The following is a 27,941-nucleotide window of genomic DNA, read 5'->3' as shown; positions in this document are numbered from 1 at the left end:
GCTGGTTCATCTCAGCTCTCTTTCTCCTGTGTTTCTGTAGTTTGACCCCAGACTTATTGGTGAAGCACTCTGGGAGCCTGGTGCAACCTCCGATTCTGCTATGGGTGGTCCTGTCTGGCATCAGCTGCCCTGAGACCTTGGTTAGTGTTGTTCTAGTGCTGGCTGATGCAGCCCTTCATTAGTCTTAAAGAAAGAAGCTGGGGTAGAGGTTTCTTTATGAATGTGATATTTTAGACATTTGCCTATTACCGAGTACATCCAAATAACTGACTGTTTCAGGTGGCTACACCTAAACCTTTTGGTTTCTTCACTGTGGATAGCTCACTGCTTGGGATCTCTGCTTGGATCCATGGTGGCACTCCCCTGTTTTGCCCTTATGATCATCTGTGTCGTTTTTTTGCAAAATGAGGCTCAGACTCACCCAGGTTTCTTACCATTCCACATATATGGATGTTTGCTCAACCCAATAACTTCTGAACCTGTTGTCCTGTTTCAGTCAAGCCTGAAAAAGAGATACAGGACTGCAAGTGTAATTGAGGTTGCAAAGTTAATGAAAAACAGACAGGCACAAGAGACAGCCCACATACTTACTGAGCCTTGGGGAGAGGTGCAGCTCCAGTTTGCATGAGTGGGTATCAGACAGTCTCTATGAGGGAGAGATCTTCCAACTCAGTCATAAGATCAACCAGAGTCAATGCATGGCCCCCTTGTTGCCTCGGTAGACCCCAGTTCCATGAATGGAGGTCTCTATTTGCAGTCAAACTTGTTTTAAGTGCAGTGGTGGTTTGGGCAAAACCAGCCCTAGTTAAAACTGGCTGGTGATGGAGAAACTTTAGTGGCTTGTTGCGAGGTGTAGCTGCTTACCCACTTTCTGTAAAAACACAGCAAGAAACTTCAGCAAGGCCAAGGACTCCAGATCATGAACGTTTCCTCCTAGCTGGCTTTCTGTCCTATTTTTCTCTTTCAACAAAAGCAACAGAAAGGAGAACTCATTTGAATTTCATAATAAAATACCTCCAAGGAGAGGAAGCAAAAAGGAACTGTAAGAGGAATAGGTGGAGGTTCAAAACACATTCTTTCTCTTGTCGTCCTTTGCACATGCACACATATTATACATACATGTAGCCATACCCCTTCATAGAATCCTACAATACCAGGTTGGAAGAAACCTCAAGGGTCACCTTCTCCAACCTTTTTAGGCAAAGCATGACCTAGACTAGATGGCCCAGCACGCTGTCCAGCCAAACTTTAACAGTCTCCGATGTTGGGAAATCCACCACTTCCCTGGGGAGATTATTCAAATGGCTGGTTGTTCTCACTGGGAAAAATTTTCCTCTAGCATCCAACTGGAATCTCCCCAGAAGTAACGTGTGCCATCACCCCTTATCTTTCCAGTTTTTGTAAAAACGGGAGTCTCCGTCTCCTTCTCCTTATATAACATGGGAAAACTAAATTGAAAAGGAGACAATACAAATCAGGATGAAAGGGAAAAAAGAGGATGAGTCAGCTCTCCTCCTGCCTGTCTGAACCAAGGGGAGCCTGGTGCTCATGACAGATTTTTTTCCAAAAAAGATAATGCATCAGGCTAATGACAGCCTATGAGATGTGAATGCTATGACTGGGAGCACTATGAAACTTGCGGTTAGGTACTTGAATGTCACTCACTGTGCAGAATGAAATGTAAGTTGAGTTGCAACAATTTCCCTAAAGCTGTGTGTATTAACATACAAATACCAAGGAAGTCAAATCTTTGAATTTTTATCTGCTTCAGCTTGAGAGTCAAATAGACACATTACAGAAGTGTCATCTATTTGAATCAATTGTCACTGCTGCATTTGTGGAAAGGATGCATCTGGGTTTATTGACAACATTATTGAGGTGCTTAGAAACACAAGTGTGTTGGGTTTATTCTCCCTTCAGTAACTTATTCCTGTTTCTGGCATTTTGTTAAAATATTCTTTTAGTTCTAGGCTCCTCTGAAGATCTCTGCTGAGCAGAGCATTAGTAACTTTGTACTCATAGCTTTCTTGTAAATTTTAAGATAATTTTGTTTCCCTAAAGAAAAAACCTGAAATGGAGAAAAGAATTTAGGAATTGTGATTTACTGACCTTATAGTGAGGAGGCTTAGCTGCCTTTTTTCGTCCTTTATTTCCCTTGGTTAAACCACATCAGCTGAAATGCAAGTTAGTGGCCAAAACTTCCTGTTGATCTCCATCATAGCATCACTTCACTCATTTTACTTCCTCTGCTGCTTTGCTGATCCCTGCCTGTGCAGAGAAGATACAAAATCAGTCTTATATACACTTGAGAAGAATCTATATATGAGGTTTCAGGTTTGGGGGCAAATATTTTAGGGAGTAGATGTCTCCTGCTGTCAAGGAAACACAGGGAAATTCTGCCTGGTGAAGGGACTTTGTGACTGGGATCTCTGAATTTCTACCTTGTGTTTGGCTGGTTTTAAAAATAACCTTTTAGGAGCCATGGCCAGTGACTTCACCATTTTGCCTTTGTTTCCATCTTTATAAAACAGTTCCTGCACCTAAGGAGGTGGTGGCAAGGATTAGGTTTTAAAGCTCTTTGAAGATGGCAAGTGGTGTATAACAGCTCAATGTTTATAATGGCATGGCTTAATATGATGAGAATTTTTTACAGCTGAGTTCAGATATGCCAGGCTGGAGCTTCGGCAAGTTGAAACAGGCATTGCTTCATTGATCTTATCCCAGCTGCACTAGTTGATGACACCTGATTATCTGGCCGATCATACCTGACCCATGGGCTGCAGCAGGGAGCTCTCCCTGTTGTTACTCCTCTAGCAAGTTCTCCTTCCGCTGGCCTCCTGCCACAGCATATGCCACATTTAAATCTGGTTCTGTGCTTTTGGCTTTGTTCCTTCTAAATGTTTTCAGTTTTGTTGACTTTAACTGATCCCAGTGGCATCTTTTTATGATGCACTTTAGTCCACTTCTTCTACTGCTTCAAGTGGTGCAATAACACTCCTAAAGTTCAACCTATTTTTAATTACCAAAAAAAAAAAGGCAAAGGGTTGTACTGTTCTGTCACTGGTGAGAGAAAGGGAAGGTTTTTATTATTTAAATTTGATTGAATTTACAACTCGATATACACAGTGGTTTTAGTAGAATATTGCTGTAATCGGAAGGGCATATTATTGTTTGTTCTGGCTCTCTTGGGAGCCCGTACTGGTACTGGATAAGCATAACTATTGTCATCTGTTGGATGATCTCAAAGCACTTCAGAACTGACAGTGTGAATGAGGAAGACTTGGAGAATGTCCTTCCAATAAGGAAGCTGAAGCAACTTCCTAGGGCTCAGACTGAGGTAATGATTACTGGGGACAACAATTCCTGATCCATAGCAGCGTACATAGTGTGGTAGATCAAATCCCTCCCCACTCCAGCTGGAGGTACTTCCATGTTCATTATCTGGTTTGCCCTTCTCATTGACCTCTGTTTTTCTGTACTTGCACCATAAAAAGCTTCATTGCTTGGTTCTGTTGCTGATGAGATTTCGAACTGATGTGCTGCGTCAGGCTGTGTGTTTCTGCGGAGTTTGTGCATGTAGGCATGAATTTATAGGGAGGGAGAGAAGGGATAGGAGGAGGACAGTGTGTGCGCAGGGTTGTGTCAGTACATGGTCCTCTCCTTCACTAGGTCCAAGCAGCTTGCATCCATCTCTGCTGAGAACCACAGCCTTACTGACTTGGTTGTTACAGATCTGCTCTTAAGGAGATCTATGAATGATAACTAAATTAAAGAAGCCAATGTTTGCACACCTGTCACCCAGCACTGAATGCATGGGTTTGCATTTAGGAAAAAACAAGAGAAATCACTTTCTTTGGCAGACATAGTTCTTGATTAGTTCCTTGAACTGTCTTACTCTGTATGGAGTCCAAATCTCTCAGGCTGGGATCTACTTGGCTGTGGAGCTTCTCTGTGGAAAGTGACCTGGGATTCCTGGGGGATGCAGGCTCAATAGAATTGAACAGCGTGCAGTTCTGTCCAAAGAAAGTCAACAGGATGCTGGGTGAACATCAACAAGGGCATCACCAGCAGACATAAAGATGTCATTTTCCAACTCTACTCAGTGCTTCTCAAGCCACACCTGGAACAGTGTGTCCAGTTTTGGTCCCCACTGGAGAGGATCCAGAGAAGAACCACAAAGATGATCCAAGGACTGGGCACCCGTTTGAGGAAAGGGTGAGAGCCCGGCTTGTTCAGCTCAGTTTGCCCCCAAACTACACCTGTGAATATACTTTCACAACATTTGAGGCAGGACTGCAATTAGCAGGAGCAGTCCTGCTCCCCTTTTCCCACCTTTGCTTGATTTTGCGCTTCCTTCGTCCTGCTAACACCACATGCTACAGACATGGCTGCATGGGCAACTGAACTGCAGAAGTGATCTGTGTTTAAATGTTTAATGAATTAGTTCTTCCTATATTCATATAAGTGGAACATCCGCTCTTCCTTTGCATGAGAATAGAAATTAATTTTGTTTCAAGTTCTGAGAACCTGATGACATGCTGAATAGATAGAAATTGGTTCTATTTATAGGCTGCAGAATTCCTCTGTACAATAAACCAGTTTGTTTTAATTTAAACTATGTATTCAGCACATTCAGCTTAAAGTTTTACATACCTTTTTCCTGCATTCTAATTGTTTTTTCAATTTGTGACATAACTCCTAAGCACAATTAAAAAGTTAGACTAGTCATTAAGAAACTTCATTTACCATTTTTAGCATGAAATGTGTTGACTTGCATAGTTTATTAATTTTTATGAATGCCCAACTGTAAAAATAGGACAGCTTTCCAGTTTAGCCAGAGGCCTGATTGATGGAGAAATATGCCTTTATTGTGCTCCACCATCAAAAGTCAGCCTTTTGTTATGGAAAAAAAAGACAAAAATGCAAAGCAAGACAGTTTAAGTCAACCAGAACTGAAGTATTTTGCTCTCTGTTTTGCATCAATAAATCCTGTAGTCACAGGAGAAAAGGTACGACGGTTGAAAAAGGATTGCTGGGCAAGTTAGCAAGTGTTCCTCAAGGACTGATCTCAAGACCAGTGTTAATCAGTGTATTGATGAATGATACAGCAGAAATCAATGGGATTTGGAGGTGTCACCAAAAGAGGAAAAAATAGGACATCACATCAGAAAAATAATGACTTTAGGACTATCTGCCTGTAGGCAAATGCAAGTTCTTTTTTTAATGCAAGTTCTGAGAGAAAGTTGGGGCTTCTGTCTTGGAATTGGAATGTATTAATCAATCATAGGGTAATTCTCGTGTCCTGGTGATAAAGGTGCATAATAGAACCACATTAGTCAACCAAGTTATTTCCACTAGTGACAAGGAAATGTGAATGCTACCACAACAGGTTTTAGTGAGGCATTGTTTAAAATGTACTATGTATTCCTTGTCCATGTAGGAGAAAGATTGATTTCAACTGTAAAAGGTGTAGGGGAGGGTGCCCACTGGAAATGATCTGGAGAACAGTGGAGCTGGTTCACAAAAAGGGAGCCTGGATGGGAAGCCAGTGACAAAAAAAGGCAGAGAAAAATTATATTCCTTCTCTATAAATACACTGGCATAAATACCACAGAGGGGGAAGAGTTATTTAAGTTAAATGACAATTCTGGCACAAGAACAAATGGCTCTGAGTAAGTTTAGGCTGGAAATGAGCAGAATGGCTTCAAACGAAGGGAGGTTCTTGAATAGCCTCCTAATGGGAATTGTGCAACTGGGGCTAAAAACCCAATTACTGTGAGGATGGAGCCTGATAAATTTATTAATGAGATTACGCAATGTGGTTGACTGACTTCAGTATTAAGGGATCAGACTCAGGGTTTCCGTTCCTGTGCATTTGCAAATACACTTAAAAATCCTGCAGGTATGAGAAAAAAAATAGAAGGTTGTAATTCTGAGAAATATTTTCATGTTGATTCAGCTTGAAGCTGGTTTCTCTGTGTCTGATGCACTAATAACTGAATTGAGTGACCTACAGATGGAAGGAAGGAAGTATCCTTTCTGCATTGGGAAAAAGCAGCAGCTGGCAACTGTTTCGCTATTTTAGTGGTCGATTTTGGCAGCAGGCCTGTACTACTTAGATATATATTTTTTAAAATTCAAAGCATTTTGGGTACATTATAGTAAAGTTAGGCCTTGAAATAGATTGTGCTCAAAACTATGTCAATTATTACTTATTAACTTTGTAGTGCTGCTTTTCAAAAAAACCTGCAGCACTTAATGGACACCCGTGATTATTATCGATCTCACCATTCTCTTTATCGATCCCCATTTCCCCCCTTTACTGAAAGTCCCCGATTCCTTGTCGCTTTGCTAAAATCACAGTAAAGAAGACCAACTGCCTTTTTGTCAAAAGAACCTAGTTATTTTATCAAAGATGAGTGCCAAGCTATTTTAGCACAATGAATCTTTGATCTCAGGGTGCACTTACACTGAGTATTTCTGTGCCTTTTATGTTTTGATTCAGACTCTGTTCTCAGGTCTTATCTGGAACTGATTGCAGTGGCTTCCCTGAACGCTGCTGTCTCTAGCCCTCCTTCCTTCAGCAGAGGTATTATGTTGTAGAGGCCTCCATGATTTGGGAAAGATGTCAGTTGAAGCAGGCTATAACAATGGGATGCCGTGTGGTTACAGAAGAAAATCACACATGCACATAGGCACTTTCAAACATGGGCTGTGGGACGAGGAGGTTCATTCCAGCATTTCAAGGCTTTTATTGTGAAGCTTTCTGTATTTTAGTTGAGGGATTGTGTAGACTTGTTAGAAGTACTAGCTAGCGGACTTGATGTTTCAGCAGCCTGAACAGAGGGCGCTGAGCAGTGGGATTGATTTCTCCCTGGCTGGGCAATTGCAGGGAGACTTTCTTGTACCCCACAATGCCTTTGCCCCTACATTCTACACTCTCTCCTTGTTACTCAGCTGCAAGGCAGCATCTGTATTCAATCTGGGGTCTTGACTGTGACTATCTCCAATCTCCAGCTTCCTTACGTGTGCTGTTTTATTTGCCTCCTTGATTCAAGATGCAAATGGCAGATGGTTTTTCCCCTTTGGTTTTAAGGTCTTCTTGTTGGAGCCTTTCAGCCATTCAACCCCATCAGCTTCTCAAACTCATTCCCTTAATTACCTCAATTTTTCTTTTTGAAATTAAAAACCTTAAAGGACTGCTTTTATTTTGCTTAAACTGAACCAGTTTGTGAAAAATAGGCTTGAATTGAGTGATCACAAGCAGCTTTTATTACAACATCCTCACTATTTGCAGACAGTCTAAAGACGAATCACCTCTCGTTTGTTCAGTGCCTATTTTGTGGAGAATTCTATTGGCTATTACATCCCAGACTTACAGGGCATGCTGTTAGTATTTGTTCTTCCTTCTATATCTGGATTTGAAGACTCCTTTATCATTCAGTTCCTAGTATTATTTTTTTCTGTGTCTAGTAATTTTTCAAAGCTCCCTGCACACATCCAAATCCAGCGGTGGGGTCTCCAGCAGACCTCTAACACAATCCCAGCAGACAGCCTTTTACAGTCTTTCACCAAAGTGGCTTTAATCCAGAATGATGGTTTTATGCATGCTATCACTTTGGATTTCTAGCAAACACAGATGATTCACTCAGTTCACAGAAGGAACCACAGAGCAGTGTCCCAAAAGATTATTTAAATAGAGTTTTAGAAGCGGATTTGGGGTTATCGTGGGTGGTGTGCATGCTCAGGTCTGATTCTGGTTTGGGGCTTTGAGAGTGGTTTTTTTTAACCACCTGTGTACGTGCTTACCAGCTTTCTTTACTGTATGAGGACTATAATTTCTAACAGATTGGTTTTCAGATTGTTTATAGTCATGTAGGAAGAATTATCCCCAGTTTACATGGTGGTAACTGAACCCAGGCACCAACAGAACAGCTGGCTTAAGCACATAGGTCTCTGAAAGTGGAGTCTGCATTGCCCAAGTCTTCTGTCTTTTCAAGCACTGTCAGCAACCTGGCTTGTTGTCAAGGCCCCTTAAAGAGCATCCACTCAAGGGTGAGCTGAACTGTTGGGAACTCTCAGCCTTGAGTCCAGCAGTCTGATGCAACAAAGCACATGCTTAAAATGATGCTTTTGTACTTCACTGAACCGCTTGTTTTGCGGTCACTTTTAATTTACGTTTAGACAGTGCTGAATGCTTCATTAAAATGCTTTTAACAGACAAGAGTGTAGTGCCCAAGCTATGCTGCAGTTACAGTATGTAGGTGTTTTGGGATTATGCTATATATGAATGAAATGATTATTTCTTTTTAACTCCTGTTTAAATATAGTTCAAACTACAGAATATTTAGTAGAACAGAATAAGCTGTTGCTTGCCAGCTTTTTCATACCAGTGGTTACCAGATGCTTCTCTGTTTATAAGCTCACCATCTGTTCCAGGGTGGAGTTTGGGGGTAGTCTAGGTATTTGGATGTGTCTTCTTTCTTGGGTATCTCTGGAAGACTTCAAAGGATCTGTTTTGAGATGAAGGGGAAGCATGGTTAGCTGTAACACTCAAGGAATTCAAGGGAACTTTACAGAAATGCAGCTAATTCCTTAGTGTAGCGGGGCTTGGAAGGGGAAGGAGCCTTAAGCAAAGAGGCAGCACTGGTATTTTGTGCCATTATTCAGTCATTGCCAAGATCCACTTGGAGTTTTGCTTGGCTGTCACCATACTGGGTTGCTGCTTCCTGCTTTGGATTGCGTCTTTTTCTTAACAGTCACTGAAATTTCCAGGAGGATTACAATATGAAAGTTTTAAAATTGATTCATGTGGGTAAATATTATTTAGATACAGTTTAGAGCCAGGTTAACTTTTTGTTTGGTTGCTGCTGTAGAATGAGAGTTAAGTCATTTTACAAGGGCATGTAGGGACAGCGCAAGAGAAATTATTTGACAGAGGGGAGATTTAGATGAGGTATTATGAAAAGGTTGTTCCCTGTGAGGGTGCTGAGACCCTGGCACAGGTTGCCCAGAGAAGCTGTGGCTGCCCCATCCCTGGCAGTGTTCAAGGCCAGGCTGAATGGGGCTTTGAGCATCCTGGTCTAGTGGAAGGTGTCCCTGCCTGTGGCAGGGGGGTGGAACTGGATGAGCTTTAAGGTCCCTTCCAACCCAAACCATTCTGTGACTCACTGGCATGGTTCTAGTGGTTTCCTCATGACCCAGCCCAGGAAGCGCCCATAATTCACTCTCCCTTGCAGGAATTCACATCAGGTGGTTATGGGAATGTGCACATACCCCACCTTGTTAATCCCTTCAGCACGTACCTCACGCCCTCAGGCCTCATTCCTACGGGTGGTTAAAGGGTTGGCTGTGGCTGCCCGGGTGAAACGGCCCTTTATGGCGGCACCTCAACCAGACGGGAGAGAAGAGTAGCAAGGAACGTGCCCGCATTTAGGCGGGAAAAGCGCCTCCCCCCGGAGCGCTTGCGCAGTGGCAGGCGGGCGGGCTCTCGCAGGGGAGGGAGCAGCCGCTCCGCCTCCTCCACTATTTAAAGGGACGGAGTTCCCCTTCGATTTGTTACCCCTTCTCAGAGCCGGGAGGGGACGGGTGGTAAGGGTGTGAGCCCATGACTGTTTGGGTCCTTCTCCGTGCTAGAGACGGAGGAGAGCTGGGGAGCTTCGGCTTTCCCCTGCAGGTTCCCGAGCTGCGAATCTCCTCCTCCGTGTTTCTGCTCCCCACCCCTCATCCCTTCGGCTCGCTCCGCGCCTGTTCGGCTGTCTCCGCCCACCTTTCGGATAAGGCCGTTAAATTCCGCCACCACTTCGGCAACTTCCGCCGGTTCGGTCGGAAATGGCCGAAGACGTGAGAGATCCAGCGGTTTAGGAGAGAAAACCGGCCGGCTTCTTGGATCAAACCAACTGTATCCGGACCCGGGGGGGGAGTAGGGGAGGGCGGACGGAGTGGGAGGATAAGGCAGCGGCTATGGCTCCCCCCCCAGCCACTCGCGGAGGATGGCGCAGCGGGCGCCGGGACCGCGGCTCTGCCAGGAGGGTGAAGTGAGGGCGCCAAGAGGTAGGATGGACCGTACCACGTACGGTGAAGTATGGGGGCGGTGTGGGAAAGGTGGGGAGAGCGACTCGCGGCGGTAACACACATCGCACACGCACCCCCGGGAGAGTCCGTGGGGCCGGGTGAGTGACTGGAGTGGTGCAGTCCGGGGGAAGCCCTCCTGAGGCGGGAGGGGTGACCGGCTTGTGCGTCCCTGAGGAGCAGGCTTGGGGGTGGTGCGGAGTCCTTCAGGGTTAGGGACACAGTGCGATAATCCCTCGCAGTGTGAGAGGCATTTCGGGTGTCTCACAGGGTGAGGGACACCGCGGCGGGGTCCCCACAAGGCTGGGGACCCTCATGGCGGGAGAGTTGCGGTGGCACCCGGCGCCCAGCCGCTACTGATGGGTTCCAGCCTCCCTGCCTGGCCCCTGCTCTCCCTCCCGCCTCGCTGAACTCACTCTGCGAGGGGCCGGGGCGCACCGGCCCGAACCCCCTCCTGTCCCCCTGCGGCATCTCCTGCGTTTCAGGGGTTCGCCGCGGCCGGCGCGGTCCCGTCCCCCGCCCTGAGGCAAGGTATCTGCGAGGGGGCTTGAGGCCTAGTGCCCGGTCCGGTTTCGGCCGTCACCGGCAGCGTTGACCCCGGCGCGCTTTTGGCCGGCTCGCAGGGCTGTCCCGTGGCTTGGAAACTTGACAAAGCCTGCGGCAGCGCGCTCCCTCGCACCGGATCGGGGCGTGCTCCCTGTTGCTCTCGCTGGGGTTTCGCCTTACGAGATGGCGAGGATAGAAACGACGAGGCTGTTGTCTACTCAGCGTTCCTGGTATGCCTGTATTTGAATTGTTTGCCGAAGTTGAGTTTCGTGTTTTGTTTTTCCAGCTGTTTTCCCCATATGAGGTGTCTTACTGCTTGAAAACATTGGGGTCTTTCCTCAATCAAATATTTTACCACTGCGGGACTAATACATTGCTTCTGGCTGCCTAACACCCTGTTACAGTGGTCCCAAACCAAACAATTTGGAGCCTGGAGGAGATGGAAATGGTTAAAATGGTATTAAGGATTCACAAAGATGCTGAGAAGCACTCCAGATGTGCTGTGCTGTTGCTTTGTGTGTTAGAATCTGAACATTCAGTGTCTCAGCGAGTAGTTTCTGATCTCTTTTCATGCGTGTGCCTGATAAATTGTGTGCGTTGATATCTCAGTATGATAGCTTGGCTTTAAAATGTCTGTGTTCCTGTGCTGCAAGTCTAACATCTGTATGAAGAAGATTAAATAAGTTTCTTTCCTGAAAGGAGTGTTACATGCAGGTGGTTGTCTTAAAGATATTTATGTTTTCATGGAGAAATAGATTATGTTTAAGATAGTAGGGTTCTTGAAATGTGGGGTGTGTTTTGTACATTGTTGGGCTTTATCAAGCAATGAATAGTTAAGCTAGTTTCTGTACAGAAGAAGCATCAGAAATGAACCACAGTCTGATTATGTGGTGATGGGGAGAGAGGTGTTCTCCTCTGAATCCCTTAACTTCATGTACTATCTGAGAGTCCAGTTATTATATGCAGCTTTATCTTTGTTTACTCATGGCTTTGGGAGACCTCTTTTTATTTTTTAAATCCAGAAACAGGGGTTTGCATTAGTTGAGCTCTGTGTTACAAGATTCTGGAACAGGGGTAATTGATTGTCTTCATTTGAGCATAGTACAGCTGAATTCTTCTGGCAGCTCAGCTGTGGTACAGTTCTTGAGCTTCTTGATGTCTTTTTGCAGAAAGGAAGTCCAAAATAGTTTTCTGAAATTCTCTTAGTTCTTCAAGTGGAGTCTGTTAGCTCTCATGTTTGTTTGCCTGTAAGGATGGCTTTTGGCAGTTGTCAAGTCAGAGTAAAAGCAGCAAGTGTGTAGAACAAGAAAAACATGATTACTGAATTGCCTTTGCTTAGACTGTTTCCAAGCGATATATGGCAAAATTGGAGGGTTGTTTTTGTGCTATTCAGGTGGGGTGGGAAAGATCGTCATCTTCCCTTGAATATTTGTAGCATGGATCTCTGGGACTGTTCACTGGTGAGTTGAATGTTGGTTTTATGCATTCCCAGAGCTTGCTTGTGTATGTGGAGCCAGAGCCCAGCTTCAGCCTTCTTTCCATGACTATCATGTCTTGAAATGCCAGTACACTATCATCTTAGGTTTTTAGAGTTTGTCTTTCTCTTTCTGGCTATGTGTATTTGTTCTCCATTTATTTGTTATTTTTTCCTTTCACTTTCTGCTGCCAGACTTTTATTCTGTGCTGTCTGACCCCTATCACCTCTCCCAGCTGCCTTGCCAGCTTTCCCCGGGATGTTTCCCCCCCCCTGCCCACAGTGATGATTTCACTGGGGTGGGACATGCAGTTCACCATACATACTACCTGTTTGAAGCCAAGATCACAGCAGTCGAATGTGAATTAGTTCCCAGTCCAGAGGCAATTTTTCTGCTTTGCAGACCTCATAAAAACACAGGAAGGGACCTCCTGATCACTGTCTCCAGATGCCTCACCAGCACATAGGTTTTCCCAGTGCTACTGTCTCTACCTGCGATCTGTGTTAAAACCTCCTTTTTTTTTTTTTTTTTTTTTTTAGGGCAGGAACAGACTGTGACTATTTTGAAGCAGTTCCTAACTCTGGAGTTTTTAACTTGAGGTGGACTTTTTGCTGCTACTGTAGTGAATGAATCTTAGCCCAGACTGGTATTTGTATGCCTTAACCACCCCAAAAACAAAATACATGAGGTTTTTATTTGCTTTCTTGTGAAATAAAAAGTCAAAGCATATTTAGATAAGTGCTATTTCAGTACAGGTAGGCATATCGTCACTAACATGTGGCTAGGCGGTAGAGGAAGCATTCCCGTGGGATTTGGAGGACACAGCTGGACTTGTAGCCGTCTCCTGTAACCCATGCTACATAGGCTCTGCTGTTGGACTAAAGTTAGTATGATATGCTTGCAGTTCTGTGGCTGCAATTTAGACACATCCTCTAAATGTGTCTAAAGCAAAGAGCCTGTAGTTTTCTTCTTGGAGAATACTTGAAAGTGCTATTTACTGGCGATTGTCGTGGTTAAGTTTGGCTCCTGCAGTGTAGAGGCTGTTTGTCAGATGGAGATGATGGTGGTGAATGTTGCCTGAGGAAAGGTGCAAAGCCATTTTGGGTTGTGTTTTTGTTTTGTTTTTTTTGTTTTTTAGGGAGGATAAAGACCGGAGTGTGTACAGCTCTGTGGCACACAGCTAATCAATCCCTGGATTGCCTGGGCGTAGGAAGCCTTGAGCACCGGCCCACCAGGTACATTGATGTTGTTATGCAGCAGCTGCGGAGCCAGTTTTGAAGTGCAAATTGAAATCCCATTTTTGTGAAATCATTGCTATTAGTTAATTGATGTCTGTTACCAGCAAGAGCAGTTTAGAGGACTGACTTAAGCTGTCACAAACGGGTTTGAAAGGATATTTCATAGCTTCTGCATTGACTTGCTGGACATTCCCATCAAGACTGCAGCAATTTAAAAGCAAGTTCCAGTAGCTTTATTTTTTTATTTATTTAGTGTTTGCTGAAGAAGTTTTAAGATACCAAAGCCTTTCATATCAGAAATGCTTAGGTTTGCTGTGCTCCCTCTGCTGGCATTTATCCCTGCTAACCTGGTGAGTGGACATTAGTTTCTCAGGGCTATGCTGACATAACAAATAACACTACAAAGTGACCTGTCACTCATTGATTAAAATTAAGTGGAGTAGAGAAAATGGAGACTCATCCAGAACATGAATCCTTTATGTTTGTCAAGTGGGAGGGACCCCTGAAACTCCAAACTATCTGTAATCGGTAATGGATGTAAAGAAGGTGTTTTGTTTTTGTTTTTTTTTTAATAAGGCATGTGTTTTGATGTCCCTCAGATGTTCTGCTCTTACAGCCAATTTCTTAAATGCTTGGGATCTTGTTGCGTGGCATTGGGGGGGGGGGTATGTGTTTTCTCTGCCTATACCCTACCCGTGAACTTTGGGTAAAAAAAAAATGTCACTTTTCTAGTGTACTGCACAAGTAACATTTTTACTTACTTTATGTGCAGTTTCCAGCTGGTTAGCCTTTTATCTGTCTTGTTTCGTAAAATGCTTTCTTTTATGATTCAGAATTATTTGTAGGTATCATCTTATCTGACTTTCTGCTTAGGGGTATTGGCAGTGCAGATAGCCTGAGGTTTGTTTCTGTTCCTGTTGTGTTTTGGTATGAATGTTGCTGTGCTGAAGTGTATGTTCCGACATTTGACTCTGTGATATGAGCTTTCTCGGTGTTTTGTGCTAGCCCTTCTGTGTAACATGAAAGGATGGAGCTATGTGGTCCTCTCAAACCTATGCCAGTATATTGGTCGTTTATGAATTCATCTGGAAGTGAATTACATTTATTTGAAAGTCAAAATGCCATGGAGCAGGAAATTTGTTGTCCTGTGAGTGTGTTGTCTTCCTTAAGGGACATTTCTTGACAGGCTAAGTACTTTCTAAGTCCTGCCAAATGGATGATGAATTCAAATTTGGCTGCTTACTGTGGGAATTGGGTCCTCTGCTTATATAAAGGCAGTACAGTTAAAAACATCAACACCCTCAGTTATGTTGTCCTGTCAACATGTCTCAATTATCAGTGTGAGGATAAGCTTTTCTTTTCCCTATCCTGTATGTACTCCACCTTCTTGGGCCAGATTTGAATGTGATGGAATTAAGCACGTCACTGAATGCTGGAAAGACTTCTCTATCTTTCATCCTCCCTTGATTAAATGCCTCCGCATCGTATGTAATGCAGGAACGCATTGGGATGAAATTTGTACACGTCTTAGTGTTTCTATTATGGGTAGGAGGAAGTAATTATATTGCAGGTCTGCTCCATGTGGGCACTTTGTGGGAAGTGATGTGTTCTGAATTGTGTTGGTGTTGAGTGGAGTATAGGCTATGGAGTACTGCTGACATGCAGATGATGCCTGGAAAAGGTTGGCATGGAAGCGTTTGAGCTTGTGACAAGAAGAACTGCCAAACAAGTGGGGAGCCTCAGAGTTGAGAGCAGAGCCTAACTATATAGAACAGTGGTGTGAGTCTCTTTCTAAGGGTCTATAAAGTCTAAGCAAAGCAGTCCTGAATTTGCTTCTGGGAGCCTTTCTGTTTGCAGGGAAAGTTGTAAGGGTCTGCAAGTAAAATAGTGTAGAAACCCTTGGTATAAGCAGAGTAGTAACTTCAAAGCTGTGATGTGTAACCAGGAGAAGACAGGAAAGTGTGATCTTGTCTTCCTCATTAGAGGTTATTTGCTGGCCAGAGATAACATGTGATACAGGAGCCCATTGACTACCAGAAATGCATCGTACATCTAATAATGTATGTAAGGGAGCAGGTAACATTGCTCTCTGATAATTAATAAAGATAATCCTGTAGCAAATGGGAAGGCAAAAACCCAACCCATGCCTTGGTTACATAAGATTTTTTTTTTTTCTTAGGCGTCTCTCCTGGGAAGACCTTGGTACTTGTAAATGAATGTGCTGCCTACCTTGTGTACCTTCATTTTAATGTGGGGATTGAGGAGGAGCCAGCTATAGGAAATCCAACCAGAGATGGATGCATTGGAAAATTGCCACTAATTACTGTGGCATCTGACAATTAGCTGTTGTTGAGCCTTTCCTTGTGAGTTCTCAACTGTGTGTCAGGAAGCAAAACCAAGGACCTGAAGGAAGGCAAGAACTGTCCTTGTCATGATCTTTAACAGGAGTTTTGTGTGGTTGTTACTTCATTGATCACTAAAAGCAGAACATGGAGTAGATTCTGACACAGTTGCTTTCTTGCAAAGCAGGTGGGGTTTGATGAATCCAGAAGCCCTTTGGTGTTTTGCTGTTGGTCTCTTGTAGCCTGCAAATGTCTTACACCTTGTACCTATTAAGCAGGTTTGAGGCTACTTTTCTTCATGAGAAAGCTGTGAATCAGTGCCATCTGCAAAGTGTTACTGTTGATGTTAATCTTAGAATTCTTAGCAAAAAGTAAGATTTAATGAACATAGTAAGAAAAACATTCAAACAAATCTTGCAGTTGGTTTTTCACATTTGCCTCCAGGGTATTCTGACTTTCCTTTTTATTTTTATTTTGTGGCAGTGATGAATAGTGCCGAGCCTTTTGCAAATGTCCCAAGGGTGTAGTTAGTTAGGGGTAAGGATTGAGATGGAGCTGGCAGGTATCTCAAGGCTTTTGTACAGAAGCTAACTCTCCCACCCCTCAGGAATCAGACCTGCTTTCTCTCTGGAAACTGCTTTTATATTTCCAGGACAATGAGATTTTGATTAGAAAGACCAAGCAACAGAATTATTTCTTCCTTGTTGAAGGAGTTGTCAGGAAAGATGTTTTTGCTTGAGATGAATGTCTGTCTTACTGAGGTTGCATTTCAGATGGTGTTTCTCAGGCAGCAAGGCAGAGAGCATCTTCTGGAGTAATTTATACAAGTGTGACCCAGGCTTTTCTGCAACTTGCGTATCTGTAGAATTCCACTGACTTGGAAGGAGTGACATGTAATCTCTAGACAGATCTAGAGTCTGTTTTAATATTCATCTCTGATCTATAATACATGCGCAGGCATGGCGAGCCTTTTGGTTACCACTGAAAGCAGCTATATCGGGGACAGAAAGTGGCAGCAGTTTGACAAATGTAATACAGTAGGTATTATAAAAAGAACCAAAGTGTATTTCTTCTTCTTAAAACTGATTAAAGCAAGAGCAGTATTGCAAATGTTCCTTGTGAGCTTTGTGCTGCTTTGCACGGGTGTCTCGTTTGGATGCTTTGCTGTCCCTGTACCTATTCTTAGCCTGTTTACCAAAGCTGTTTGCGTATTGAGGGAGCTCTGTATTAACTCATACGGTGTATGGACTATTTATATGTTTATGTAGAGCCTTTTGAAGAGAGAGGGGATTATACCCAAGCTCTTTTGTCACCTTTTCCTGCTTCTGTGCTTTATAAATCTTTAGGAAAAAGAGGTGAGCGTTTCCATAGTATCTGAGTGTATCAAAGAGCTTCTGGATGCGGGGAAGTACTGCCATACTGGTTGATACTGACCTTTGTATTGGAGGTTTGTGACATGATTGAACTGATTTCATAGCATGTTGCTGGGAGGGATGGCCTTGGTCCCTTTCCCTCTCTCAGCTCTGAGAGAGGTGCCTCAGTGAAGTGATTCAGTTTGATAATGAACAGCAAACTGCATGTGGGTTTTAGGGGAAATGGGGATCTTCTTAGTAGGATGGGGGGGAGTTCCTAGGTATCCCTTCTGCCCTTTTCTTACTGTTAGTTTACTGTTTTAGGGTAGATCTAGATTAGATAACAGGGAGAAGCTCTTCCCTGTGAAGGTGGTGAAGCATTGGCACAGGTTGCCCAGAGAAGCTGTGGCTGCCCCATCCCTGGCAGTGTTCAAAGCTAGGATTTGAGCAACCTGGTCTAGTGGAAGGTGTTCCTGCCCGTGGCAGGGGGCTGGAACTGGATGAGATTTAAGGTCCCTTCCAACCCAAACTATTCTATGATTAATGTTACTGCATTAGGATATTCCTGTCTTGAGTCCAGGCTGGCTCTCCAAGATAAGAGATAGGAACACTGACTGCCTGAGGAGGAGACTTGCTCTGAATTCTGAGGTTTTTACTCAGCTCTGATACTCTGAATTTTGCTGTCCCAAGGCTACAAGGGATAAATGCCTCGTAGGAGGTGGCCTATTTCTAGCTGCTGTAGGGGATGGTTTGGATGGGTACCTGCTACTTGGGGAGGAAATTGCATACATGTGTCTCATCCCCTGACAGGAACAGGAGTTTCTGAGCTTTGCAAGGTTTGGGCAGATGTGGTACAGGTCATGGGACAGTACCACAGGTGCTGTGCTGTGCCAGAGGTCTGCCCCAGTGCTCTTCCTATCTTTACTGCAAATCTGAAGTCTGCTAGGACCAATGAGGGTGATTTAATGAAGAGGGATGACTTGTTATAAATGAATGTGCTGAAGGGACAAGAATAGTTGTGTGTGACTTTGAAAGTCACTGAAGTAGCATGGTCATTTTTCAGCCCCTGCGTGCTGCTGGGTGAAGCTGAGGATTGTGCTAACACATGCAGTTCTGCTAACGGGGCTGGAGTTGCACTGAAAGAAGAAAATGCCCCGTTTTGAAGGCTGTTTGGTAGGGAGACAACAGGGAAGACGTGGTGTCGGTACAGATCTTTTCAGACTTTGGCACTTCTTTTTATTGCCTGCCTCTACTCTGAGGCCTTTTTGCTATGACTTTTGTTAGGAGAAGTGAAATTGTCTCCCTTATTTCCCATACATGGGAAGGAATGTCTTCATTCTGGCCCAAGTTTAACTGCGGATGAGATCTGTTTTGGGAACTGTGTTAAACAAAAGTGGAGGGGAGAGGAAGAGGAAACATGGTTGTGTATCCTGCTTGCTTTGAAATGTAGTTTTAATGGTTCCTTGGTGTTCATATAATTAACTGGTTATGCAATCCTTGGAATTATTGCTCTTTCCAAATAATAACTAGAATGGTGAAGATATTTTTTTAAATTGAAACAAATATTTGGCTTATGTTGCTTTCAGTATTGTATTTAGTAATTATTTGCAGTGACCTTTTAAAATCTCCCAGAGAAAATTTGTTTGCTTGACTTTCTCCCAGATCAACTCCTGGTTATCTTGATACAGGGCAGAATTGAGTTGGTTTGGGTTTGTCTTAATTACATGCTGACAACAAAGCCTATTCTTCTGTGTGTGATACACTTCTGGCTTTTTTAAAGGTTAAGCTGTCTTGAACAGGACTTCAACAATGTAGTTTTCTGAAACTTTGGAGTGGGGAGGTTGGGATTTTTGTTTGGGTTCTTGGTTCATGCTTTTTTTTTTTTGAGTGAGAATTGCTTGTCCTTGGGGTTATTTCAAAATAATGCTGTATTCTTTTGTTTTTTAATCTAAGGAGAAAATTCTCACTGTGTTTTTGAATGTTTAGAGGCATAGTGGTGAAAGGGCTGTGACTTATTGTTGGCTTTTGTTTGGATTTTGTTTTTGTTTTGGGTTTTCTTTTAGTGTTAGCTTCAGAGGTTGTAATGTGATTAGTTCTTGGAACCTTACAGGGTTAAGGAAAAAAATAGGGGCTTAATTTTTTATTTAATTTTACAACGTTTTAGCAAAAGTAGTGTGAAATCTTACTTCTTCATGTCCTTGGATTGTGGTCACAGCCCACTGTGGGTTTGGTATGTAGGAAAATGTCAAACATCTGAGAGGGCCTCATTTCACACAAACTATGGGTCTGTCTGAGAACTGCTCAGGGGTGAGACTAATGGTTCTTCCTTTTACCCTTTTGAAATTATCTTCTTTTTTCCTCTTTCATCTCTAAAATCTTGAGATTGAAGGGTCAGAGAAACAGATTGTGTGAAATCTCTCAGATCAACTCTGTGTTCAAGTTTCCATGTGAGAGCCCAATGCACTGTGTGCTTTCCGAAGCTGTGCTTGAAGAGACTGTTGCAGCCTCGTCCTTCAAAGGCACCACAGAAACCTCTGGAACAAGTGTCCAAGAGCAGGTGCTGCAATATTAGGGTTCTGCAAGCTTTTAGAAACAAAATTGCGTAGGGGAGATCTGTGTGTATCCATGGAAAGGAAGTCTCAAACGTGTGTCCAATGTGGATCGAGAGAACAGGCACCGAAAGTATCTCCAGTAGCTCAGTGTGCACCTGATCCGTCCCTGCCTCTCAGTCTAGTCCACTAAGGCAGCATGGTATTGAGAAGGACTGAAATGATAGAGTTACTTGCACAGATGACAGAAACGAGTGGAAGAATGGAATGGGACCCAATCACATGTCATCTTAAATCCACGCTGCCCTGGAGGTGGGTGAGCAGAAGCATGTGTGATTTCAGCTGCTAATCAGGCTGGGTTTTGCACATTGTAACTTGATGAAAGCTGTCTTTTCATCCCTGAATCTGAATAGACAAACCTGAGGGGCACTCTGTATTTCCTGCTACATTCCAGATAAGATCATCACTGTTTGAACTTGCAAAGCAGTTTAGATGTTTGCTTCCCTGCTTGCAGGGCTCCTGCAAAAAGTTTGATCCACCCCTTCATTTTGTTGAGTCTGTGGGGAATAAGCGATGTTCCTCAAGCTGTGAACACAAGAATGGTTTTTAACTTGAAAAAAAAACTGAAAACATCCCCTGCAAACAGATGATGTAATGACCAAGCTCCATGTTTAAACAGTAGCTAATTTGCCAGGGGATAAACCGAAGTTAAACCTGTCAGGCTTACTAATTCCCAGATTCAGCAAAGCTTTGTTCTTTGTGCTTTCAAATGCAGGTTATGTATGTGTTCACTGCTGGCGGTGTCATTTCCTTCAGCCTCTGCAGCTACAGAGTTTGTCTGGGGTGAGAAGAAATGTTGCTATGAACTTTTATGTATCTTTGGTTTTAAGTTTTACTCCATGACTGAGTTAAAAACAAAACCCATTCCTTTGGTGAGCCACAGCATTGCAAAGCAGGGTTTTTTTTCTGAATTTGTATCCGGTGTATTTGCAGGCACCTTCCTTTTGCCAACAGGATTAGCTCCTTGGAAGGTCCCAGGGCACTGCTGGGTGGGAGGCTCCATGCTTTGCAGCTGGTGTGAACTGTTTACTTGGTGTTTGGATACTCCTTTTCCCAGTTACATACAAAACAAGGAACATTTTCACGCATGTAGCTTTGTTTTTTATGAGCAGCTTTCTCTGCCAGTAGTAGCTCTGACCTGTGTAATGCTTCATATCTACTGGCAGAAGAGGACTGTGTTTGGTTGTGTAAGAGGGAGGTTGTATCAATACTTCCCCTCCCACACCCCTAATGTTCTGTTTAATGGGATTTTTCACTGACTCCTTAGTCTTCCATTTTGACACCATTTCCCAGATCTTGTGTAAACAAAGAACTTTGCCAACTAGCAGGATGAACCAGCACATGCAACAGGGTTAGAGAGATCCGGAAACTTTAGTGTCTGCCTGTGATGATGGAGAGAAGAAGATGCTATCATGAAAAATTAAAGTGGCAGTTAAAAGGAACTCATGGAATGATAGAATGGTTTGGGTCAAAAGAGACCTTAAATCTCATCTAGTTCCAACCCTCCTACCACAGGCAGGGACACATTCTACTAGACCAGGTTGCTCCAAGCCCTGTCCAACCTGGCCTTAAGCACTGCCAGAGATGGGGCAGCCACAGCTTCTCTGGGCAACCTGTGCCAGGGCCTCACCACCCTCACAGGGAAGAACTTCTCCCTAAGATCTAATTTAAATGTCTCCTCTGTCAGTTTGAAGCCATTGCCCTATGCCCTATCCCTACAGATCCTTGTCAAAAGCCCCTCTCCAGCTTTCTTGCCCTTTAGGCACTGGAAGCTGCTCTCAGGTCTCTCTGGAGCTTTCTCTTCTCCAGGCTGAAGAAACGCAGCTCTCTCAGCCTGTCTTCATAGCAGGGTTACTTTGGCCCTTGGAGCATCTTCATGGCCTCCTCTGGACTTGCTCTAACAGCTCCACATCCTTCTTATGCTGGGGCCCCAGAGCTGGATGCAGGAGTGCAGGGGGTCTCACCAGCGTGGAGTAGAAGGGGAGAATCCTCTCCCTTGACCTGCTGGTCATGCTGCTGGTGGTACAGCCCAGACATGGTTGCTTCTATCTTCTCTAGCTTTTTATATCAGAAAGGTAAAAATTCAGTCTTCTAACTTGGAGCAGCTTCAGATTGAAATCTGACACAATTTGGGGTGAACCCATTTCTTTGGGGTGTCATTAATCAACTTGGCATGCTGGGTGGTTTCAGCAGCTTTTCTTCTAAACAGTACTGGCAGAAAACTCAGCGAGTTGTGCTGATGCCGCTCTTGGCCTTGAGATGTTGCTTGGGAAAACAGTCACTTTGGGGAGAGATCACATCTGTGAAGAGATGTTGCTGACTCACAGCATCGATATCTGCTGGGTTGTGCTTGTTTTAAATAACTGCATTTCAGAAACTGTGAAAAATCGCAGAAAGGGGTGGGAGGCTGAGAGACTGTCCTGCAGTTGATGGTTTCTTCCTTTTTTTTTTTTTTTGTGTTTTCTGTTGAAAACTAAGAGTAACAGTAGTGGGCTGATCAAAATGTATGGTGAAGCTGAGCTTCATCTGTTCTGTCTATTATTATTTTATTTTTCACACTCTGCTTTCTGCCTGTGACTTCTTCCTCTTTGGCATTATTTTCACATAAATCCTTTTCCTCAGAATTTCCCTGTTCTCTGCCAGCTGTGGAGCAGCTGTGAAGATACCAGCAAACATTAACTGCTCTTAAGAACTGCTGCAGGGATGCATGGTTTTGCGATGGAGACTGTATTTAGCTTCTTGTATGGTCTGAGTTGCCCTATAGCTCACATAGTGATGGGGATGTGCTGAGAAACTGGAGTGATGCAGACAAGGGGCCTTTTGTGCGATTGCCTTAGCAACCCTGCCTCTCTGAAAGATGAGATGTTCTCACTCACACATAGTGCTGTTTGCAGGAAGGCTGGTTGTTTCTTGTGAAGCAGGCCTGGTTTGGAGGACTGATCTTGAGACAGTGCTCCTTCTATTCTCCCACACCCCTTTTTCTTGACAACAGGAGGTCTCCAGCCAAAAGAAGTTTGTGGTTATCTAGTGTTTGTTCCCCAAATCCCACGCATCGTGTCCTGCTCTCTCATCCTTTGCTATAATCTGTTGCTGTGGGCACAATGCACTGAATTTACATAAATTGTAGTCCTTGCTAAATATCTGTCAAGTATTGACTTAGTCTGTAGTGTGTGAGCTGACTAAGCTGAAATTAATGGTGTAATTCCAGCTTGTTTGGCATGTGTGTATAGGCATTTTCATTGCAGATGGTAGAGAAAATTAAGATCTTACCTTGACTCCATCTCATGGGGAGGAGAGAGAAGCCTCAGGCTTATAATGGCAGTAAGGAAAGACTTGGCAGAGATGGTGGGGGGGGTGTGTGTTTGTAAAGATGTTATTGGAGTGCGATAGAACTCTTCCTAATGAGTGAGGTCATAAGGCAAAACTGACGACTTGTTGTTAATTGTGTGCTATTACAGATGTCTTGAAGTGATCTCCTGCATTCTGGTCCATTGCCAAACCCCTGGAATAATTTTATTTAATCTGTTGAAAATGAGAGCCAAGAAAGTGAGACAATTTGGCTGGCTGAGGTTTCTGCATAGGTCAGCAGACACTAGTATCTGTTGGCTTCATGTGTTCTCTGGATGTCTTTAGCCACTGCAGAGGTAAGGGTGTCCAGAGAAAGACCACAGCGTCTCCTTTCCTTGGTTTGAGGAGATACAGACAACTTCATATATGGGGTTTTAGTTTTGGTGGTTTGTTGTTTTGTTTTTTTTTTTTTTTCAGATGAGAGTGCAAAATGACAAAGTACTGATGCCTCCGAGCAGGTAAAGAAATAGAGATGCAAAGAGGTGTCTGAAATCATGTGAGTCATCTGAATGAGCTGATTGTGGAACTGGGCCTAAAGCACACAATTTTTGTTGTGTTTCAGAGCTACTGTGCAGCCTGTCCTTCCAGCTCCTGGGATGCTTGTGACTTTTTTGAAGTTATCTTTGAGAGGTTTGTTGCTGGCATAAATGAATCTTGGGCTTCAAACAGTAAAGATGTGGCTTCAGGACCAGTTCAGTTTGAGTGACTGTAGGGATCTCGCTGCTGGTACTGTGAATATGTGGAAGCTGATGTAAATGGTGAATTAATGAGCTGTTACAGTGTTTTTTAAATACCCCTTTTTTTTTTTTATTCTTCACCCTCCAGCTTTTTGCTGCAGTTCTGATGCAAGCAGCAAGATCTCCATCATAGTTTTGAGCTGTGAGGGAGTTTTATTCCTACAGTTGATCAGTTCCTAGCTGATCTTTGGTAGCCCAGACAGTAAATGTAATGCAGCAAATTCATTATATGCCAAAATGTTTATCATATTACTGTAGAGTTCACTGATAAAATGAAGACTCAGTACTTTACAGTCCTGAATCTTTCCAAAGATGGTATCTGTCACCGCTTTCTTGAGAGCCGTGTCTCCTAAAGTGCCTGGAATAACCTATCCTTGGCACATACTTTTTGAGGTATGTGCTTGGATATTCCGTAGGTCAAAAAATAGCTGTTATGCAGGGTCTGAAAGTTAACAACTATATCTGAGTTTTGTTGTGTGGACTCTCACAGGCAGGCGTGAAAGGTAGAGCAGGAAAAAAGTGTCTTAAATCAAGCAAAAAAAGTATAAGGTTAAATTAAGTAATTTGCAGAGTTGTATAATAAAATCTCCATGATCTTATTTCTATTAAGATTATAGTAATTTAGAATTGTTATTAATGCTGAAGGGCATTTTTGCTCCTACATGTGTAGGAGTGAATTACCTGTTGCATAACATGATTTGTAAAGATAGGAATCAAAAGGCTTTTCAACAGTGAGGTGGGGTGGGATCTACCTTCCTGTGAACCAAAAATGAGGTATCATTTGGCAAATGGATTTGGGACTGCAAGGAACCTCTCAAACCATTTTCACAGGTGTGTGAGTGATGGTGTGTGGCTGTTCTCTGTGGCAGGGCCCCGAATGGTATAGGATATATGAACAACTTATTGACTGGTAGTTTTAGCATCTGGCCAGGATTAGTTGTTTAGCCAGATGACACCCAATTCCTTATCATGGTATGACTTTAAGCAACAGTTTGATGACTGGATGCTGTGGAGCATTTTTGGAGTCTGGCCTGGCAAATACAGCTTGTTAATTGAAGCTATGCTTGCTGTCAAGGCTGCCTTTTTAAGTTATGATGTCTGTCTTCCTCATGCCATTCCAGTCTCTTTGGTTCTTGCTGACCACAGATGAAACACTGACTGCAGTCTGCCTCTGATCCTCACTTGGTTAGATGGAGACTATGGGTCACCTGCCAAGCAGCAGCTGCTGGCGTGCATGTTTGTCACCTGTGGCCACTTCTCTTGCTGTGATGGGCTTTTTCCTCATCCCAGAGTGTTCTACTACTTGGAAGTGAGCACTGAAGGTGCTATGTTTATTGTTTGGTGTCACAAATAAGCTCTTTGAGTGTGCGTTTCAGGCAGCTGCTTGAAGTTCAGCAGCTTTGCCTGTCATGATCAGACAGATCTTCAGTTAATCTGGCAAATCTATTGATTATTAGGGTGGAAAATAAAATGTTTTGGTCTACAGGTGTTGCTGCACAAAAAGTGCTTTGGGAAATCTCTAAATGGCAGTATCTGGCTCTGTTTTGGCATCCTCAGTTTCTGAGTACATCCATTTTCTGAATATATCCTGAATTTCTGCATTCTTTTGTGGACAGAGTATGCAGTGGCTTTCATATATAACATGGACAACATTTTACAGACAAGCTCATTTTTCAGTAGCATTTTAAGCCAAGTTGAGGGATTGCATTGGGTCAAGAGGCCTTGAAATTTACAGTAAAAACAACAAAGGATGAGAAGGCTATTGTCTTATATTTGGTTTTACAGGCAGGGTTGGAAAAGGGAAGGGGATGAAGCATCTTTTGAATTAAAACCTCTAAACACCTTTTTCTTCTCTCCCTTAGGAAGTTGTAGGAAACTTGAACCATTTCCCAGTGTCTGAACATCTTTGGGTGGTGGAAGGGGGAAGAAGATGTAGCAGGCATGCGTATTGCATCCGTGGCTTGTGGTGGCTGTTGGTGAGCATGCACCAGCTGCAGGAGTGTTGCAGCTATTTGTAAAGGGGGTTGAAGTATTTTTCTGCTTTGGGCATGAACTCTCTTGGTTATAGACTGACTGACAGATGGTACAGATGATTAGGAAATGTTTTCACAACCCCCTGAAGTTGTGGTAAGCTGGGAAAAAGAGGTTCTGTGGTCTCCTGGCTGTGTGGTAGACCAGTCTGGGAAGCGATCAGATTGAATCTAAGCTCGCTTCTTGTTTGTGAGGCTAGTTGTAACCTCGGGTTGCTGTGTAGCCATGCCATGCTTTTGCTGGGACAAGGACGAAGAGAGATGGTGGAAAGATAGAAATACTCTGGTGTCAGTTTGAATAACTAATGTCAGTTTGAATGTATAATGTTTGCCTCTTTATTGTTTAAGGTGGGAGAAGCATTTGAGTTGGACACATTTAGGCTGGGACTCTTCTGTAGAGATCTGTCTACAAATTTTCCTTTTTTTTTTTTTTCCGAGATCTGCTTTATAGTCAGCCCAGAAGAACACCCCTTTCTGTAGCACAGCTCATCTTGTCTTAAGTAGGCATCTTGAACCAGTCAAGTTTCACGTGCCCCAGAAGTGCATGCTGCTTTTGCTAGGTGTAGGGAGAGCCAGACCAGGTAGTTTAGGTGTAATGGTAATTAACTGTGGCCAACCATGATGCCGTATTGAATGAGAAGTGGCTTACTCAAGGCCAAACTTTGGGTATTGGGTATTTTTGGAGGCTGTACAAGCTGCCCGTGTTTGCAACTTCCTCCTTCTCAGAGGAAGGAAGAGCTGATGGGGTCACTGGATCTGATTATACCATGTAGTAGCAGGTCTGAGCTCTGAAGCATGTGTCTGCCCATTTTGGTGCGAATCATTGTGATGGTTCAAACATCAGTGAAGAAAGTTGAAGGGTTTTATTTCATTCTCCTGACCCTGGAAAGGTTGGGCAGTTTGTCAGTGTGATCCATCCGCAAGGGGAAGGTCCAGATAGGTAGGTTGATGTTCTGGTAGCAAGCTTGGTGGGGTCTTACTGCACTATCAAAGGAGGGAATGAGTGCAAGTATCTTTTGCCAGTGATTTTTGTATCTCTGATCAGATGTGTATTGGTGGAGAAAATCACACTGAAAACGACCATAGAGCTTTTTATTTTAACTCCCTAACTTGAGCCTGGGTCATACAAAGCAAACCCCCTGAGCCAGTGAAGGGGGTTTTGTAGAGGAATAAAGCTTATTGTCAGCTTCAGTGTTCAGACCCTTGGGAAATTGTGACCATTGTCTGGGCTATTATTGCTTAATAAAAGCTTTGCATTTCCTCATTCACAGTCTTGGAAATCTAGTTCTGTGCTTTTAAAAATAACTCAGCATGAGCCGCAGTTGGGAGCCTTCATGAAGGAAATTCTTCAGCCCTTTAAAACAAAGTGAAGGGGGAGGGGGGGGAAGCCCTCCTTAAAGTGCTTTTACTTGTCTGTGAAGAGTGAGTGTGTCCGAGCCATGCTTCTGTTATCTGGAGGAAGCATGGTAGCGTAAGAACTTGGCTGTGCCCCTGCTGAAGATTTGTTTTCCTGCAGCCTTTAAGGATTTTGGGTGCAGCACTATCCCAGCTGGGGAATCTGGGCTGGGTGTGCTGAATGCTTCCCCTTGGAATGATAGGGATGCTGTGCCTCTTGTGGAGGAGTATCTCCAGGCAGGTGGGTGGACCAGCATTCACTTTATGGGGCTTTGTGCTCAATTCAACCCAGAAGGGGTAACTTTAGGCAAACTGAAATGGGCACAGGCTAAAGGATGTGCAGTATTGAGGGCATCTGCTGCTGTAGATCTTGCATTGTATGCTGCCTGTGTGCAGACACTGCTGCAGGCTATGATGGGGGTCACTGGCTTGGGGCAGAAATGGAGCCAGTGCTTGAAATGGAGCCAGCATATTTACACTCACTGCTGTTGGGATGCTGGGTAGGGGAGTTTTGGGTTGGTTTTGAAGCAGGTAGTGATGGGGTGGGGAAGGGGGCATCAGCCCTGCAGTTGATTCAGCTGTAGTTTTTGCTCTTCTGGGAGGTTGAGGCCTTGAACTATTTTGCAAATCCACTTTTGGAGGCTTGTTTCTTTCCATGTGTGTGTGTTCTTGGGCTTATTTAACTTCTTGTGTGGAAATAATTTTATTGTTTGTTTCTTGTGTTCTGGCTTTGACTATGAGGAGGAATGTATTGAGGATTTTTGGTGTTGTGGTGGTGTTTGTTTGGGTTTCTGTTCC

The 27,941-nt window shown here is 43.7% G+C and overlaps 1 protein-coding gene and 1 long non-coding RNA gene across 15 annotated transcripts in view; one reads left to right on the top strand and one right to left on the bottom strand.

Annotated features, from left to right (window-relative positions):
* Window positions 1–27,941, top strand: part of EXTL3 (exostosin like glycosyltransferase 3) — a 158,164-nt gene that overhangs the window by 10,642 nt on the left and 119,581 nt on the right. For 5 of the 13 annotated variants that reach the window (XM_062618570.1, XM_062618571.1, XM_062618558.1 and 2 more), the window contains exon 1: window positions 9,622–10,053. The exons of 3 other annotated variants lie outside the window; for them this stretch is intronic. The gene's annotated coding sequence lies outside the window, so the exon portion shown is untranslated. Of the gene's footprint in view, window positions 1–9,621; window positions 10,173–10,699; window positions 10,848–27,941 lie in introns of those variants that run through there. 5 more of the 13 variants (XM_062618563.1, XM_062618567.1, XM_062618561.1 and 2 more) reach the window with 2 other exon arrangements.
* Window positions 8–9,269, bottom strand: LOC134163603 (uncharacterized). 2 transcript variants are annotated; one of them, XR_009964776.1, is made up of 3 exons: window positions 8,428–9,269; window positions 592–2,268; window positions 8–502 (listed from the first exon to the last, which is right to left on the bottom strand). It is a non-coding gene; the product is annotated as an uncharacterized LOC134163603 (long non-coding RNA). The 2 variants fall into 2 exon arrangements; XR_009964775.1 differs by lacking the exon at window positions 8–502 and adding an exon at window positions 2,766–3,009 and having other exon boundaries at window positions 784–2,268; window positions 8,391–9,269.

The sequence above is a fragment of the Pezoporus occidentalis genome, unplaced genomic scaffold, assembly GCF_034315485.1.
Source record: "Pezoporus occidentalis ecotype Australia unplaced genomic scaffold, CSIRO_AGI_Poc_V1 ctg201, whole genome shotgun sequence".
Taxonomy (NCBI): Eukaryota; Metazoa; Chordata; class Aves; order Psittaciformes; family Psittacidae; genus Pezoporus; species Pezoporus occidentalis.
Note: the sequence above shows the minus strand (reverse complement) of the source record. Positions and strands in the feature narration are given on the sequence as shown.